This window comes from Vanessa tameamea, chromosome 7, assembly GCF_037043105.1.
Source record: "Vanessa tameamea isolate UH-Manoa-2023 chromosome 7, ilVanTame1 primary haplotype, whole genome shotgun sequence".
NCBI classification, from domain to species: Eukaryota; Metazoa; Arthropoda; class Insecta; order Lepidoptera; family Nymphalidae; genus Vanessa; species Vanessa tameamea.
Window position 1 is genome coordinate 5156372 of NC_087315.1, and position 16806 is coordinate 5173177.

At 30.4% G+C, this 16806-nt stretch overlaps 1 protein-coding gene across 34 annotated transcripts in view; it reads right to left on the reverse strand.

The window, feature by feature from the left end:
- The window catches only part of Phcl-1 (pH-sensitive chloride channel 1), a 60174-nt gene extending 49601 nt beyond the window's left edge, over positions 1–10573 (reverse strand). For 6 of the 34 annotated variants that reach the window (XM_064215371.1, XM_064215369.1, XM_064215354.1 and 3 more), the window contains exon 1: positions 9972–10570. The gene's annotated coding sequence lies outside the window, so the exon portion shown is untranslated. Of the gene's footprint in view, positions 1–9971 lie in introns of all 34 variants that reach the window. The other 28 variants (XR_010309180.1, XR_010309179.1, XM_064215364.1 and 25 more) reach the window with 11 other exon arrangements.
- Positions 10574–16806: the final 6233 nt, after the last annotated feature.

Below are 16806 nucleotides of genomic sequence, written 5' to 3' on the forward strand. Positions count from 1 at the left end.
TTTTATAGCCGGAAACAAAAGCGTTCCCAAGGGTATAAAAAACTTTATTTCCACGCGTCGCGTGCACTCCAACTCGTTCAAATAAAGAAAACAAAATGTAATGTGTTCATTAGTTTATAAATTAATTTTGATATTGATTTTCCACGTACTTATATTATACAATATGTTGTTTTTAGTGCTTAATCGTTGTTGGAACAAAGTATGTAAGGTAATTACAATGCGGAGTGATTTCGTTGGGGTCACACATGCGAGTATCTTGTTTAATCATTTGTAAGTTTTGGTTTATATGCGTTGATTTCTTTTTTTTGAGTATACAGACACTTTAGTACAATATGAATTTAACATTTTCAGAGCAGTGAGCAAATAACACCAGCCAATAATCCCTCGTAGATCGTCACAAAGGATATTTGAAACGGTCCACTGCCCGCAGCGCTGATCCAATCAAAAAACAGTGCAGTATCCTCAACAAAACATTATAAGCTATAAAGAATAATATTTCTGTTTCCTTTAATATTCCATTACAAGCCTTTATAAATCTAAAGGAATGTATTAGTAACATTTATTAAGGGAATAATAAGCATCATGTGACCGGCCTAGCTCAGTTTATTTAAACTAATACCGTTAATTAAAATCCCAATCAGTTTGTTAATATATAGGCTCGAATCAACTAGCCTTCGGAGAGGTATGGAGAGTTCAGCCTCTCCTGCCTACTCTTTACATGCAATACTCTAGCTTATAATATTCACACAAGTGGAATACTTCAGAAAGGTACCCAGATCTCGTACCGGGTCAGGCTCGTCTTAATATAGGTGCACCCTGTGCAAAAACTCGGGCGCCTCGTCGATGATGGACAACTCTTGGACCATCGGTGAAGCGACTTACAAATATTAATTGATGTTTTGTTAAGTCTTTTCTTTTTGTATACTTATGTTGAGACTTATTTTAATTAATGACCATTAGAGACCAGTAGAGAAACAAGCCAATATTTTCGTAATAATAGAATATCATTATTGATTACACATTTTTATGATGTTTTGTTGTTAAATCATATTTTAATGTTTATGTTACGATTCAAATGAATTAAACTGATATAAAGATATACAGTAATAGTATTTTTGATCTTACTCAATATGGGTTTGAAAAATAAATATTTGAAAGTCTCTTTAAATAAGGGGGAATGGCCAGAACATTGCTTGCACCCGGACTCTGGTGTTGCTGTCTTAAGCAACACAACTGTACCGGTTTATATGGGATTTTTATTAACTAAAACTTCTGTGATGACCTACGGCGATGCCATTACGTCATCCGAATCTTCCTTAAACTGAATGATAGATTGAAATTAACAAGATTAAATGCAGGAAACGAGTATAAAAGGAAGTTTCACGTTTCTCTTTTTATTGTAGTTAATAGCTTAGGTACTTTAGATATCTTAAAGGCTTGCATATTTTACAAAAGGGATTAGATTGTCTAGAGTGGGACTACTTCTAACCATTTTTATTATTCATTAGACGGATTTCTGGCCCTTTCATTATATCTCGGAGACGACTCGTTATGCTTTATTCATCTCGCAGTCTTATAATTTAAGCGAAAGGCTGTCTCTGATAAAAGCAAGAAATTTCAAAACAAATATATTTTTTTAGAAATTTTCTGATGACATCATCCCATCATTAAATTATAATATGAAGATTTTTTTAATGTAAAGTACAGTACAAGATTTTTTTAAATATGAGTTTATGTAAAATGAGATTGGGTTGCAATTAATACAAAAATTATAAGAACGGAATTTTAAGACCCATTTATTAAACATTTTGTTAAGTAAGTGTCATCTATCTTATGCTGGTGTGTATAAAATATCATCAAAAATAAATACTGTAGCTCTACTTTATTCAATTTGTTATGTTCGGCGCAGTGTGTGTATAAAACTAGAAGAAAAAGGATTTAGCAGACTTTACGGTCGGCCGCTTATTTAACGCCAAGCCTCCTCGGGGGCGGATTTGATGGTGGGTTAGTTTCAGCCACCTCACGGTTGTTGAAGCGTTAGATACTTATGGCGTAGGATGCGCTGAACACAAAAAAAATATATGGGGCTTCCCATCTCTCTCTTCTTCTTTGTCGGAAATTACTAAAAACCTTGTAGCATAACAAACGTATATAGATTATGCTATTGTATAAAAACAAATAGTTATTAAAAAAAATCGCTCAGTCAAGTCAAATCCCTACCCTTTAATCTCCCGAAGAGTCGAGTGCCAGTGGATATAAAATTCAAGTTATTTTTAATGTCTAATTTGTGTTTGAAGTTTATGTCGTATTAGGCGAGGAAACACCTAAAGGCTATTTTAATCAGATAAAATTCGCACCACCAGTGTAACCTGTACCAAAACAGTATGATGGAATAAGTCCCAAGTATTCTTTATTAGGAGAGCAAGGCCTTGCATAGCTGATGATCATTAATGAATATTTTTAAAATACTATTATTCTTGAGTTATTAAATCAGTAATTTTTAATTTGTAGTCAGCTCCAAACCAAACTAAATAATATAAATATAAACTCAATGTTCTGCCATTGTTACGGTATGTTAATGCGATTGAATTTTACACGGAGGTTTTGTTTAATTGAGTTTTCTCGTTAACACCAAACCAACATATTTGTATATTACATAAAACGTAGCATATTTGATTAATAAATACTTAATTATATGAATTTAGTTTATGATATTTGGTTTAGTAATTAGTAGTTGCAGTTTTAGATAGACAAACACATATTTTGCTTACTTAATTATTATGTGTATTAAAAAGAAAAGGACAAAAAAAAAAGAAGACAGAGACAAATATACGATAAAAAATGTGAGTTATAAAATGGTCCTGTCTACCAAAATAAAGTCCATTAGAGGCAACAAAATAGAAGGTGTTTCGGCTCTAAAAGCCTTGTCTGAGAATAATGTTGCGAGTCGGAAACATGGGAATATCTGGATTTAATGGTTTGTTCGACCACGCCTCTTTATTCGCACCTAAGCCTCCAATTGCTTACCATGTTACTTTTACAAATATAATTTTATTTTGTTCACTTGTATAGCAAGTTGCAAGTTGTTTAGATACTATTTCGAATTAAAATCTTTATATAAATAGTAAGTATCTAATCCTATGAGAATCATAAACTAATTGCGTAATTCTTGGATATTTGGATAATGCCCAATTTTTTTAATTGTTTCAAGCTATTAATATTTATAATTGGCTTAATTTGAAAAGGAGAATTTCATCTCTTTTACTTGGCTCATTTCATTCTAATATAGCATTTACGCCAATTTTAAGTAAGTACGTTTTAATGACATTCGTTTTACTTACTTAGGTACTACGGAATTTATATGAAACACGTCTTTAATGTACGTCATTTGTACAATTTTCATTTTGACTCATTAATTATGGATGTATCATAGTATTTTTTCGCATAAAATTAAATAGCTGTGTTTTCAGTAGGTATATGCCAAAAAGCTTCGTTTTTTTATACGGTTTGGTTTGCACTCGACGATGCGTAACGATCGCAAAATTGGTCAGGAATCACATCGTGTGCCTCAAAAAATATCTGTAAACATTCATAAAAAGCAGTATTTTTTTATGGTTATGTAATGTTATCGATTGTGTTAACATTTTTTTATGAATGCCTCTTATTTGACTACACGTGTAACATTCGCGTAGATAAAAAGTAATGCGAAAGTTCAAGTCGTTTTGGAAGATTACAAATCTCGCAAGGGAGTAATGGTTTCTACGTGATGTAGCGAGAGATTGCGATAGGATATTGGACGGGGATTAATATTTCAGACGTACCACCTTGTAAGTTAGAGTAGGCAAATAGTAATAATAGTTTCCATAGATGACCTAAATGAATATGTAAATTACAAACAACAACAGGTGCTTATTATGTCTTTAGCTTAAAGGGTTTTCCAAAATAGAAAATTTTGTGAGTTTTGGAACGAAGATCTTTTATGTGGTTTACAGTAGAGTGAATCGTTTCGTAAGGAAAAAGCGTTATATCTTTCCAGGTTACCTTCTCCTCTCTTTCTCTTTCTCTCGTCTATTATTTAAATTTATTTCTTGTCATTGTTTTAATCCATTTTTAACAGCAATTTTATGAATTCTTGTCATTTCGTTATTAAAGTTGATAATTTATTTAATACATAATATATGGCGAAAGCAACATCGTTCCAACCGGTTGTACCACGTCATATGTTTTCTTCGGTGGTTTTAAGTACTAGTAGCGATATGAAAAATCTGTTGGGACTTATGTACAAACGTCTTAGCGTATCTATATCTTATCTATGCGTATGAATTCGCAAGGAACAGAGATGTTAAATTGAACCTCCACCAAATATTTATTCTATCAAAATGAAATCAGTTTTTGATGCAGAGAATAGCAATCAACCCATTCAATTAAAAAGCTCTTGACGTTTGTCGATGTATACAATTTCAAATAAAAATAAAAGTCATTTCAATCGTTACACACACGTTACTGGTGCTATTGTTCTTTTAAACATTTCATATAATGAAGTAAACGGTGAAACAGAACAAGTCATCTGTAATTTTGTACTTGTGGAACATAAATACGCGCATACGACAGTCGCATTTATGTTTCACACATTAAAGCCCGTGTAGTTGTATTAGTATGTGAATGCTAACTGTTGATAAGTATAAAATCTTAGATCAAAATTGTAAATGCTTCTTTAATTGCGAATGTACTTTTCATTTCTTGCATTCAGTACAATTCAAGGGCGAGTGCCGTACGTCTCCGTTCTAATTATAACGTTTGACATTCGCTGCCGATACGAGTGTCCAAGACAAGTATTCTCATCAAAACATTGTTTACACTAATAATCGTCTAATATTAGACAGTGATACATAAAGTATCGTATATTAAAAATATAACTTTTTTATGTCATATTGATATGAGGTCAAATCGCATGCGAAGCATTTGTCACACAATGTTTCCTGGAATAAGAACAGCAACAAAAAAAGTACACTGTATTATGTACAATGTATGAGGGGAATATAATTCCTATTTAAAAACATTATCGCAAACGGTCTTTTTTTTTTAAATATTCTTATACTCTAATATTTGTGAAATTATTTGTCATAGATAAGTTAAGAATATTACATATATTCTTATATTCTTAACTTAGCTAATTTACTTTTGTATTTTATTCACGACTGCTTACAACATTATATTTTACAGACGCCATAAATTTGCAAAGCTTTGCCAAACTCTAGTGATTCTTTCAATATATAAATACTCAATAGGACAATAGAAAGACTCTTTTAAATTAATTTACACTGAACATACACGAGATAAAAATATATTGATTAGACTACAAGACATCGAAGAATTTAATATTCGTGTAACCAAATTTTTTATCAGTAAACATTTCGTTAATTATTTAATCATAATAATTATGGCAAACAACACAATACATCGTTTTTTTATGTGGAATTGATAAATAAAATAAATTTATATTGTACGTAAAAAAAAAATGTAATTCGAGAAGTTTTCACTTCTAAACATGCTGTCATGTCGCTACAATACGTCTTCGTTTTTAGGGTCATTAAACTTTACTCGCGAACAAAATCTGCCGCTACCACCTCCTTATTTTTTTGGCAAAATGTGTATTATTATGAAGAACATCAATATTTTGTTTATTTGTACTTTAATAATAAGTTCAAGTGAGTATGATATGAGATATGAATCTATTTTTATGTTACAATTTTTAAACAAAATATTGACATTTCTCGTGTATAAATAACACCGTTGTAATTAGTAGATTTAAGTATTTTTTTTAAATCATATATTACATGTGATTATTATATTATAAACTTTCCGTTATACGAACTTTTTTTTTTAGATATGTTTTATTTCATGTTATTATCGAATAATAATAGTTTCGAATAATATTATATTAAATTGATTTATTCTGTGTTGAGTCTTTTCCCACGCACAATTATTGTACAAGTGGCGGTTCGTTTACTTGTATTAATTTATATTGTCATGTAATTGCAGATTTGTCTTTATTTGTAAAGTAGCTGTCATTTTTATAGCTCATCGATTATATATTTAAGGAATGCAATAAGAGAACATTCAGGAATAAAACTACGAACATCCGAAAATAGTGTAAAGTCATAAAAGTGTTGTTTATAAACGTTTATATAAGGCGCAAGTCGTTCCGTGGTTTACTATCTACTTATTTAAACTGAATTATATTTGCATTGAACATAAACAATACAATGAATAAATGATAAATCAAATTTATAGGTGTTTAAGCATTTTACTAATTTAGTATGTACATAATTAGGTATTTTTACTGTTCCGTAAACACGTTAAAAATTATTTAGTTAACGTAGATCGTTCGTTACTATAACAATATGAGATTTCTTTCGATAAGACTTATTTGGATATGAAATTAATTATAAAAAAAAACTTTAAATCTTTTGTTAAGACTTTACTTCATGATGTTTTGTTAATAATGAGACAATATGACCTTAATTCAATCAGCTAATCTAATCAAGAAATATGTCCGTTCGTACTGTGTTAACACATCTCGTAACGCAATCTACGTCATCACTTTATTTTTAAATTAAGACAACTTTCAACATCTTAATTTTTACTACTCATAATTGTAAATTGTAAACAACAATTTTTATTTAGGAGGATATATTGATTTGTAACATTGGTAATGTTTTTTTTTATTTATATTATATACTAGTGTAATAAAAAATGTTTGTAGATAATTTAGAAATCTGCAATTCTTACGTACAAAGGAATCATAATTTTTTAAGCGAATCACATGCAATGTATTATTTATGTCTTATAAGATAATATTTCGACTAAGTTCTTTGCTGTTTTATATATTTATGTATAAATAAAAATATAATGGAGTGAACGCTGGATGAATCGTATGGAGAACAAACGTGCGTGGTTTTTTCGATGTGCTTAAATTTAACATAAATATAAAACTAAATGTACTTATTTGATTTGACAATAGACAAATGTGCAAATGAAATACATTATGGTAAGTGAACTCCATATACCTTACTCCTCTAAGAAATGTTAACTTATCTTTACACCGAATGCGCCACCCACGCTAGAAACTAAAATGAGCTAAAATGTTATGTTTCATGAGACTGTAATTGCTAATTATACTTAATTCAATGAAACATCATACCCGTCGAAGATAATGTATATTTTCCTTACATTATTTTCGAATAACTAGATACGGACAATTTATAACAGTAGGGTACATGCATGCACGACAATTAACAGCTGACTTTGAAGAGATTGAAAGGGATTCAAATATTATTTTATTTTACTAGCGGTTGATACTAGAGACACTCAAGATATCATATCATAAAATATTGTGAATCGTGACATAAAATATTATAGATTTAGAAAAGTTTTTAAATGATTAACAGTCTCTCTTTCTTGATATAAAAGGTAAGATATTTCTATCTCAGAAAATGTCCAACATATAAAAGATATAAATAACGACATTTTTTATATAATGCTCTACTGACTATTATATACATAAAAGTAGATACTAAGGGAAAAAGGAATACGATTATTACTTCTTCAATAATAAATACTACAATTAAAAAAAAAATACAATAATTGCAAAAATGATTTGAATTAATTGATCATAACGATTACATTATAGTATATTTAGTGTATATATTGTGCATTTATTCTTTTAGCTTCTGGGTTCGCGAAACAAATTGGATAATATTCTGTTCGCAAAGCAAAATTGATTTATGGAATGTACTATTGTTATATATTTGTTACATTTGTGTTTGCGTTAAAGAGTGCAATGCGATATTGCGTAACATAATCAAGCCCCACGCGTGTTAAACACAAAGAATAAATGGTGACAGTACTTACACACACAGCAAGATCTTATACGCAAATATATTAAGCTCTTAATATTAAAAAAAAAATTACTAGATATTCAAATAGTGAATAATTTATTTGACTATCTGGAGGATAAAAAGTTTTGAGTTTTGATAAATAAATAAAAAAATAGTAACTACCGAGTTAACCGCCAGCAGTACATTTAATTTTCTTAAGATATTTTTATAGTTCTTTAACAAAGCATTACATAATATAAACCTACTAGCTGAACCTGCGGCTTTACCCGCGCGGTAACTGTAAACCACTATTTTACTAAATAAACAAAGAAGCCTACCTCCTTCCTCGGGATTTAAAGTATCTCCATACCAAATTTCATCTAAATCGGTTCAGTGGTTTAAGTAAGAACAACACACAAAGTAACAGAGTGTGTTAATTTCGCATTAATAATGTTAGTATAGATAATAATTCTTTAAGTTGTGTTATAGGACAGAAGACTGTTAGCTATATAAGTATATACTTAAACCTAAATTATGACGATGAACACTATGATGATTGTTGAATATGAAAATTGACTATTACAGTCAATTAGTCCAAAGACCTTAACCCAAAGTTAACGATCGGTACGTAGATGTTGGTCGAATTAATTATTAATGAACAACAGAGCGATTTAGATCGTGCCTATCTATTATATACAGCTCGGTAGAATGTTGATGCCTCTTCCAGGTCTGTTAGAATTCTTAGAAAAGGTTTCTTTAATTCTGAAAATAGCGTTTCATGTAGACCATTGCCGTGTACGGCTACAATCGATTAAGAAAATATACCTACATATTTATATTTATAGTGGCAACAATTACTTAACGTGTAGATATCTTAAATAAGGTTAAGGAATAATAAAACGCAGGTAGAATATCGTAATGTTTTCTGATGTTGAGTTATTACTAAAAAAGCTAAAATTAATGTTTATCTTTAGTACATATATTTTACATATAATAAATACATATTTAATTATGTTTTACTTTTTCAATTGCATATTAAGTAAACCGTATACCAATAATAAGTTTAACATAATACCAAAAAAAAAAAAAAATTTTTTTTAAGACTTAAAATATAATTATGTTTTAAAATGATGAGGCTTTAATACTCGTATTTTACACGTCACTAGTATTTGAAATTCATAAAACGATTTGACTTCAATACACTCTCAAATATTTATATTATAATCGTAGCTGAATTAACCTATAAAAGCTAACAATTAAATCTTTCATAAAACATTTCGTACATACGAATTCGGACATCTCTATGACCCACTTCTTTGAGAATACCTACTTTACGTCACACTTTGGCCGAAACCCAATATTTATAATTGCAAAAAAAAAATGTCCATAAATAGGATGTGTATCATAAAACATGTCATTTATTGTAAGCATTTTGCATGGAACATGTTTACATATATCTATATGTTATAATTCTCGTTATACAAGCATATTGATTTTAACAAGTAAGTATTACTTATAACTAGACTGTAGTTTGTGAAGAATACCATCTAAGAAAGCGTCCTAGTATCTTACGTGTTAACAAAAGCAAGGTTTTAATAATAAATTTAATTAAAAATATACATAAATAGATTCTTTATTATTATGTTTATGAGATACTTTCAGTCACTACGGTTTAATACTCGTTTAATTATATATTGTTATTACAATTTAAAAAACATACGCATTCTTATTCATCTATTATTAAAAATAAATTTATAATCTGTTATGAATATAGTTTGATATGTATATGAAATAGAATTTCTTGCTTGAGTTACGTGAGCGGTTAAGTCAGACAATAATTGTCTTTTAGACTTTACTGTTTTTAATTGGAATATTCGTATAAATACAAATAATTCGTATGAATTAAAATTTGATCGTTGATTTATTTGAATTGGATTTAGTAAAATATGCGTCAAAAATTAAAAACCTTCGTCTGAATCCATTGTATTGAAAACATTATTAAGACGAATGAATGAACTGAATTAATTGTTTTCCTTTTGCTATATTTGCAAAAGAAATACGGCTAAATAATAAAGGACGGTAAAAGTTTACCTTGCCGCTCCCACCGCAGTATCGATTCCTTCGTACCACCAGCGCGGTCCCACCGGGCACCGCCACCACTTGCTACCAAGCAAAGTAAAACAAAACAAATGAACACACACACTTAGAACGTTCGCACTATTTCATACGTAACCGGCGAAATCCGCATCGACTCACTTTTCGACACAGTCAACTTTCGAACAAAACTACAGAAAGTTAATAATTACAAGCTATAAATAATGTTGGCGTTCAAATGGGTTTTGACAGTTGATAAATAAATAAAAAAACGCTATTTTAATTGAGCGCGCACCGCGGGAAAGTTTTATGGCGATTTACGCTTCCCCATACCGTCGGCGCGCACGGAGCTGAAGTTTTCAGCGTAGCGTCTGAAGGCGAGTGTGCTTTTGTTACGCAATTCACTGCGACGCGAGTCCGCCAGGGGGCAGCGCGCCGCCTAGTGGCGCAGTGGCGGGCATGCGCACTTTCCACCTCTGCGACACATCACTACACTGTCGTTTGTTTTATTTTCAGCCACATAAATATTTATTGTTCGGCATTAATAACAAATAAAGTCAGTTTACGACTACTGTTTATTATTTATTTGTAAAAACGTACATACTTTTAAAAAAACTTCAGCTTAAATAGGAATTCAATCAACAAATTTTAACATTCTTTGTTTTCTAAAGCTATAATGTAAATGAGATTTTTAGCGATCGGATTTTTATAGTACATCGTTAATAAGGTCAGCTAATATGTCAGTAACAAGTATACGGTCTGTTTTAAATTATTATTATTTTTAGGATTCGTTATTTGTCGCTTCGTCCTATTTAATCCGTATCGAGTAAGGCATAAGAAAGTCAATAACAAGAGTGGCTGGAGGTCAGGGCGTTAAGACATCGCGTGAACCACGATAATGGCAAACGGCAGGCGAGTTTAATCCACGTCCTCGCTTGTAAGCTAGTTTTTATTTAAAACTTTCTGGAAATATGATTTATTTTAAACAACAAAGAAAACTTAATTGTACTCGTAATTGTGTACGGGAGTTACATTTTAACTTTCAATAAATAAATAAATTTGTATAAACTGGAAATAATGTTCGAGATCGATCCGTCGCGTGATATACTTATGCTATGCATATATATACTTACCTTATTCTAGTAACTACAGCCTTATAACAGGCCTATATGACTTCTAAGGTTTGAAATATATTTATTGGACTTGGCTTTCAATTCAATTTTCAATATCTCAATGGTAAGCGTAGACATGCGATGAAAAAGTCTATAGTCTTATGTCAACTTTTAACATATTATGTGTGTCATGTAAGTTGACGTCATTCTAAATATATGTGGAATGTATATTATGTATTACATTATATGTATTTTTGCGGAAGTTTCACTAATTTTTGATTTTTGATTAATACGGATTAAAATACTTACGAGTTTATTATAAAATACGACACGGGTTTTGTAAGAGATTTGAAATTTTTTTAGGATATAGTAGGGAGGGGCGGGCTTTACTGACTATATTTATGTATTATACTTATTAACTAAACAGGCGATGTTTTTATTAACTTAGCTGGTGGTCCTTCCAGCATACCATTTCGCACTGGAGATTCCTTTACGATATATGAGAGAACAAACAAAGTATTAATATTGATAATTCACCTTCTAAATAGGTTAAATAGGAGATGAAAATTAATGTTGGAGAATTAAATAAAAATAAGAAAATTAGAACTGAACGGTTCATATTTACGACTAGCGACCTGTCCTGGCTTTGCACATGCGATATATATTAATAAAGATTTTTTTTTATTTAAAAATCTTGAATTTTTTTGGACTACATATAAATGCATTTATTATACTAAAGCTATTAATCTTTATCAAAATAATTTCTCCCAGTAATGAAACAGTCAACGAAATAAAAAATTTAATTATGCAGAAAGTACCGGGTGAAGTTAAGTGCTATAAATCCATAGACACCGTCACTAACATCGAGGACACAGTGCACTACCCCCAGGAATTTTTAAATTCTCTTAATCCCGCTGGGCTACCACCTCATGAACTGTCGTTACAAGTTGGCACGCCGATAATGCTTCTCAGAAATTTAAGCCCCCCCAACATATGTAATGGCACGAGACTTCTTAATAAGGAGCTACAAGATAATTTAATAGTAGCGAAGATTATTATCACCTGCCCTGCAGCTGGTGAATTAGCTCATATACCAAGAATACCCATGATTCCTACTGATTTGCCTATACACCCATATACAGATATACCCTTCAACAATACAATGCTACAATTTCCAGTAAAAAATTCTTTCGCACTAACGATAAAAAAATCCCAGGGCCAAACATTAAAATTAGTAGGAATTGATTTACGAAAAGAATGTTTTACGCATAGGCAACTTTACGTTGCCCTATCACGGGCCGGGGCTCCCGACCATCAGTATATTTTGTTACCTGAAAATAATTTAACATCAAATGTTGTGTATAGAGAAGCACTACAATAATCGCTTTAGTTATCTATCCTAAAACAACGAGTTGCACTCCGGGACTGCCGGCAGAAGTGAAAACTTAGTATTAATTACATTTAAATATTTTCATCATCAACAACTTTAACATCCACATAAAGACAATCTGTGCACATTACATTATATTAACAGAGAACAAAAGATTGGGTTTGAACACGCAATCATCGGTTAAGATGCACGTGTTCTAACCACTGGGCCATCTCGGCTCATCTATGCAGCCTGCGGATAATGACAGTGTCGTCGATGTTAGTGTCGGTGTCTGTGAATTGACCTGGGAATCATTTTGCTAACCGTCTTTCCTGGGTAGGCTTTTTGCAGTGGTAACCGATATCCACGCGGGCGGAGCCGCGGGTGAGCGCTATTAAACATATAAAAATATAAGCTTTAAATTTTCAAAAAATATTCAATGTACACATACAGATTCGGTCAATTTACTCCTTAATTGAATGAAGGAAAATTAATTATTATTGAAATAAATATAAATTAATCATTAATTGAATGTAGAAAAAAATTGTCGGTAAATAAGTTGACAAAATCAAAATTCAAGTCATAATATAACTATTTACATCACATCCATGATCTGTTTAGTGTTATAAAGTTTTCATAATTTTCGCAAAGTTTAAAAAATTCGTCTTCTTACTTCTATTTATTTAAAAAATATATATTTTCTATCTTTATGGGTTATTTTGATTTCCGTTTGAGATACGCAATCCTGTCACAAATCTGAAATCTACGCGGACGAGGTCGCGGGCAGAAGCTAGTCAATTCTAAAGCGGTATTAATGAAAGTTATGTTTTGTGAATGTTTTAGCGACGTTTTGCGTTTTAGTAATTTTAAATCAATTCCGAAACTATATGACCGATATGTTTACTGTAATAAGGCAAATCTTGTCACTTTATTATGTCAAAATAATTGATCTTGGTGAGGATTCATATGTTGTTTACATAATCATACACGCGTAAGTACATATGCCGAGAAAAATAGTTTTTTAAATCACAAGAATTTTCTGCCGCAGACTTTTTTGTAGAATTATTTAAGACGGACCAGGTTACCATACATTGTATTAAAAAAATATGATAGCTCGGCTAATATGCACGATATACAACTAATTTTTACTCTATAGTGCTCAGGAAGAATGCAGCTGCCGATGAAAATTATTTTAGACTTGGTTCATTTGTACCAGAAATTACCCCGTACATACAACGAAACAAATTTTATCTCTTTGGAATATTAGTATATGTACATAGTACTGATTACGCGAAACTAACTTATCGTCGAGACCAAAAGGTAAAAAAGAAGGCATAGCCAGAGAAAACTCTAGTATTTTAAAGTTGGTTTGGTCCTGAAATTTAACCAATCCCAGAAATCCCACCTGGGGTTCAATTAATTATTACATAATTTCGAAGAATATGATCTAAATATATTTTATAGTGTCTAAATTACTTTTATTCTTTAGAACGTATTTACTAAAACACATTATTCAAAATTTTGAGCATGACTAGGATTTTGATATTTTCATAAAACATATTTATTTTTAATTATAAAAGGAAGAAAGACAGGCAAATGGACCCCCTGATGATGGTATCTATAGAAATTAGCACGGAAATATATGAAATATAAGTTATATATTCCTTACTCCATAAAAATTAACCAATTCTATAACATATAAGTACTTATACTACGAGAATATAATACTCCTACGTAGATATTTTAACATCATTTATTATTGAATACTAAAAACCCATAAGGGTGCCAAGGTAATCCTTACTACTTGTGTTTATACTATGCTTAACGATGTTTCTATCAAAATTAACGATGTTGTTGTGATGCTACATTATATTGTTTAAAATTAAATAAGAATGGTAGTTTGTAACAGTTTTATTGGGGTCTATATTATTATTGCTTCAATACTAGTGATTGTTGTAAAAAGTTATGTTTTAGTAGGTAGTATAATAGTAGTCATCAAAATAATGTTAATGTGGAATAAATAGAAAATAATATACTATTAGTCAAAGGCGATAATAATGGTATCCACTTTTCAAGCGGGTATTGTTGTGCAGGATGTTGACTCTTAGTCAACGATGAATTTTGGTGGCAATCAAAATTTGAATAATTGTAATGTTTGTATTGAGAAGAATTTGTATTGAAAACAAGTTATATTACATTTAGGTTCCTTTGTAGTTCTTACTCATATATTTTATAAAAAAATGTTAAACGAATTAAAAAGCATTGTAACATTGTATACCTATTACCTACATAATAATGAAAAAATTAAAAATGTTGTTCGAATAAGTATATCATTTCATATGTCATGGTCTTATAGAACCTACCACGTAGGTAATCATAATTCCATCTATTCTACTTCAAAGTCTTATAAGTAAAGTCGAAATTATAAATTAAGGCAAAGGTCGTATCGGCTACCTTACACTATATTGAAATGTCATAGGACAAAGACGAAAATATGTATTGTGTTTTGCTATTAAACAGTAGCGAATTAAAACTAAACCAACGTACTATCACAGGATTTTTCAAATTGTCATATTTTTATAACCTTATTTTACTTTAAAAATTAAAGAAACAATTCTTCAGCAAAAATAGGTTTGTAACCCAAAAAATTAAATAAGTAAGAAAATGTTCAAAGAATCGGCACCTACCTGCTCTCAGGTATAATCAAAATTCGGGAGATCTCACCTCAGTTTTTATGATTTTTTCGTCTGATTTCTCAGATAATCAGAATGTGGCATTTTTAATGCCGTAGACTTCTCGTCTATGAATAATTTTAATTAATTTTTCATGTTACATGCGACCCTAATATTAGATTATAAAATACCTGTAAATTACTTGTAACTACTTCGAGACTAAAAAAATGTTTTCAATCTTCAAAGCTGTACCTATCTTTTGTTGATGATCCCTTGTAAGTCTAAATAGGAGGAGATGAAAAAGATAATCCGTTATAAAAATCGGTACCTACAAAAAAAAATCTAAGATAGTTTATGGATTGTATGAAATATAATTTATTTACTTTGTCAAGTTAATATAGTAAATAGCATTCTTGAAACCAAAATCTATCACATATTCAATCTTTTATATTAACAGGATATTAGTATATTTTAATATAATCAGGACGCATGCTAAGTAAAGTTGACGAGAAGTGTCTATTTCTAATCTATATTATATCACACGATCACTGGCATTTTATCGCGTTATCGCGAACCTTTCCTGAAGATTTTTTGAGATAAATCTCATACATAAAGTTTTCCTCGAAACGCGAAGCGAAAGCATCTCATGTTGGAGAACGTGAATCAGGAAAATATTGAAATCAGTATTAATTAACACTCATTTAAATAAAAATATACTTAATAATTTTTTTTTTTTTTTAAATTAAAACCGTAATCAGTCGTTTCTTTATATAAAATATAATCCACATAAACCTTATATCAATGAGACTAGAAAACTTATGGATATTTTGTAAAATGGTATGTTTACCGTCAAATAAAAAAAATATGTCTATCGTTAGAATCTATCTGAAGAGACAACTATTTCAAGAACATTTCTTTTTCTTTTGACTAAATATGGTACGGTACCAACTTACTTTGTTTTTTTTTTCATCTAACATTGACAATAAAAAAAAATTGAAACGTAACTACTATATTTCTCGAGTTTTATAACTGGTAAACCAAAGATACATGATTTAGGTTGTCCAATGGTCGATGACTCAATTTTAAGATGTAAATCGCGATGTTTCTATTTATTAACCAGGGGATTTGCCAATTGTATTGTATCAAAAAAAAAAAAGATCCTATAGTCGACCAAGGTTCATAACAATAGTTTTTGTTTTACTTGTTTAAGATTATATGCCACCAAACGAGAAATTCCTTCAACATAATGATCATTAAGCGCTTAAAAAATACACTCAGGAAACAAAAATTCCGGTTCACTACTGGTACAAGATACATAATAAAACTCATGCGTACTCATGGTACAAGCTCATGCTGTGGTACCTGTATATTTGTGGTTTCCCCTTGCTTTCAAACTTGGTCAACCTTTGGTTTGTACCAGGGTTTGTTTACATCTGGACCCTTGGCTGGTCAAGATAGAATACATTCCAGTATTTCAGAATATATTTGAAACATTAAAACATTATAACTTGGTGGATATCAACAACAGCACACACCGATTTTTAGGCTCAAAAAGATCATCGGTCAACAAAACTTAATGAATTAATAAAAAAAACCATTCTAATTGTAGGTGGCTCAATACTAAATAATTACCAAAATACTATAACTATGATAAAATAAGGATTCGTCAATAAAAGAGA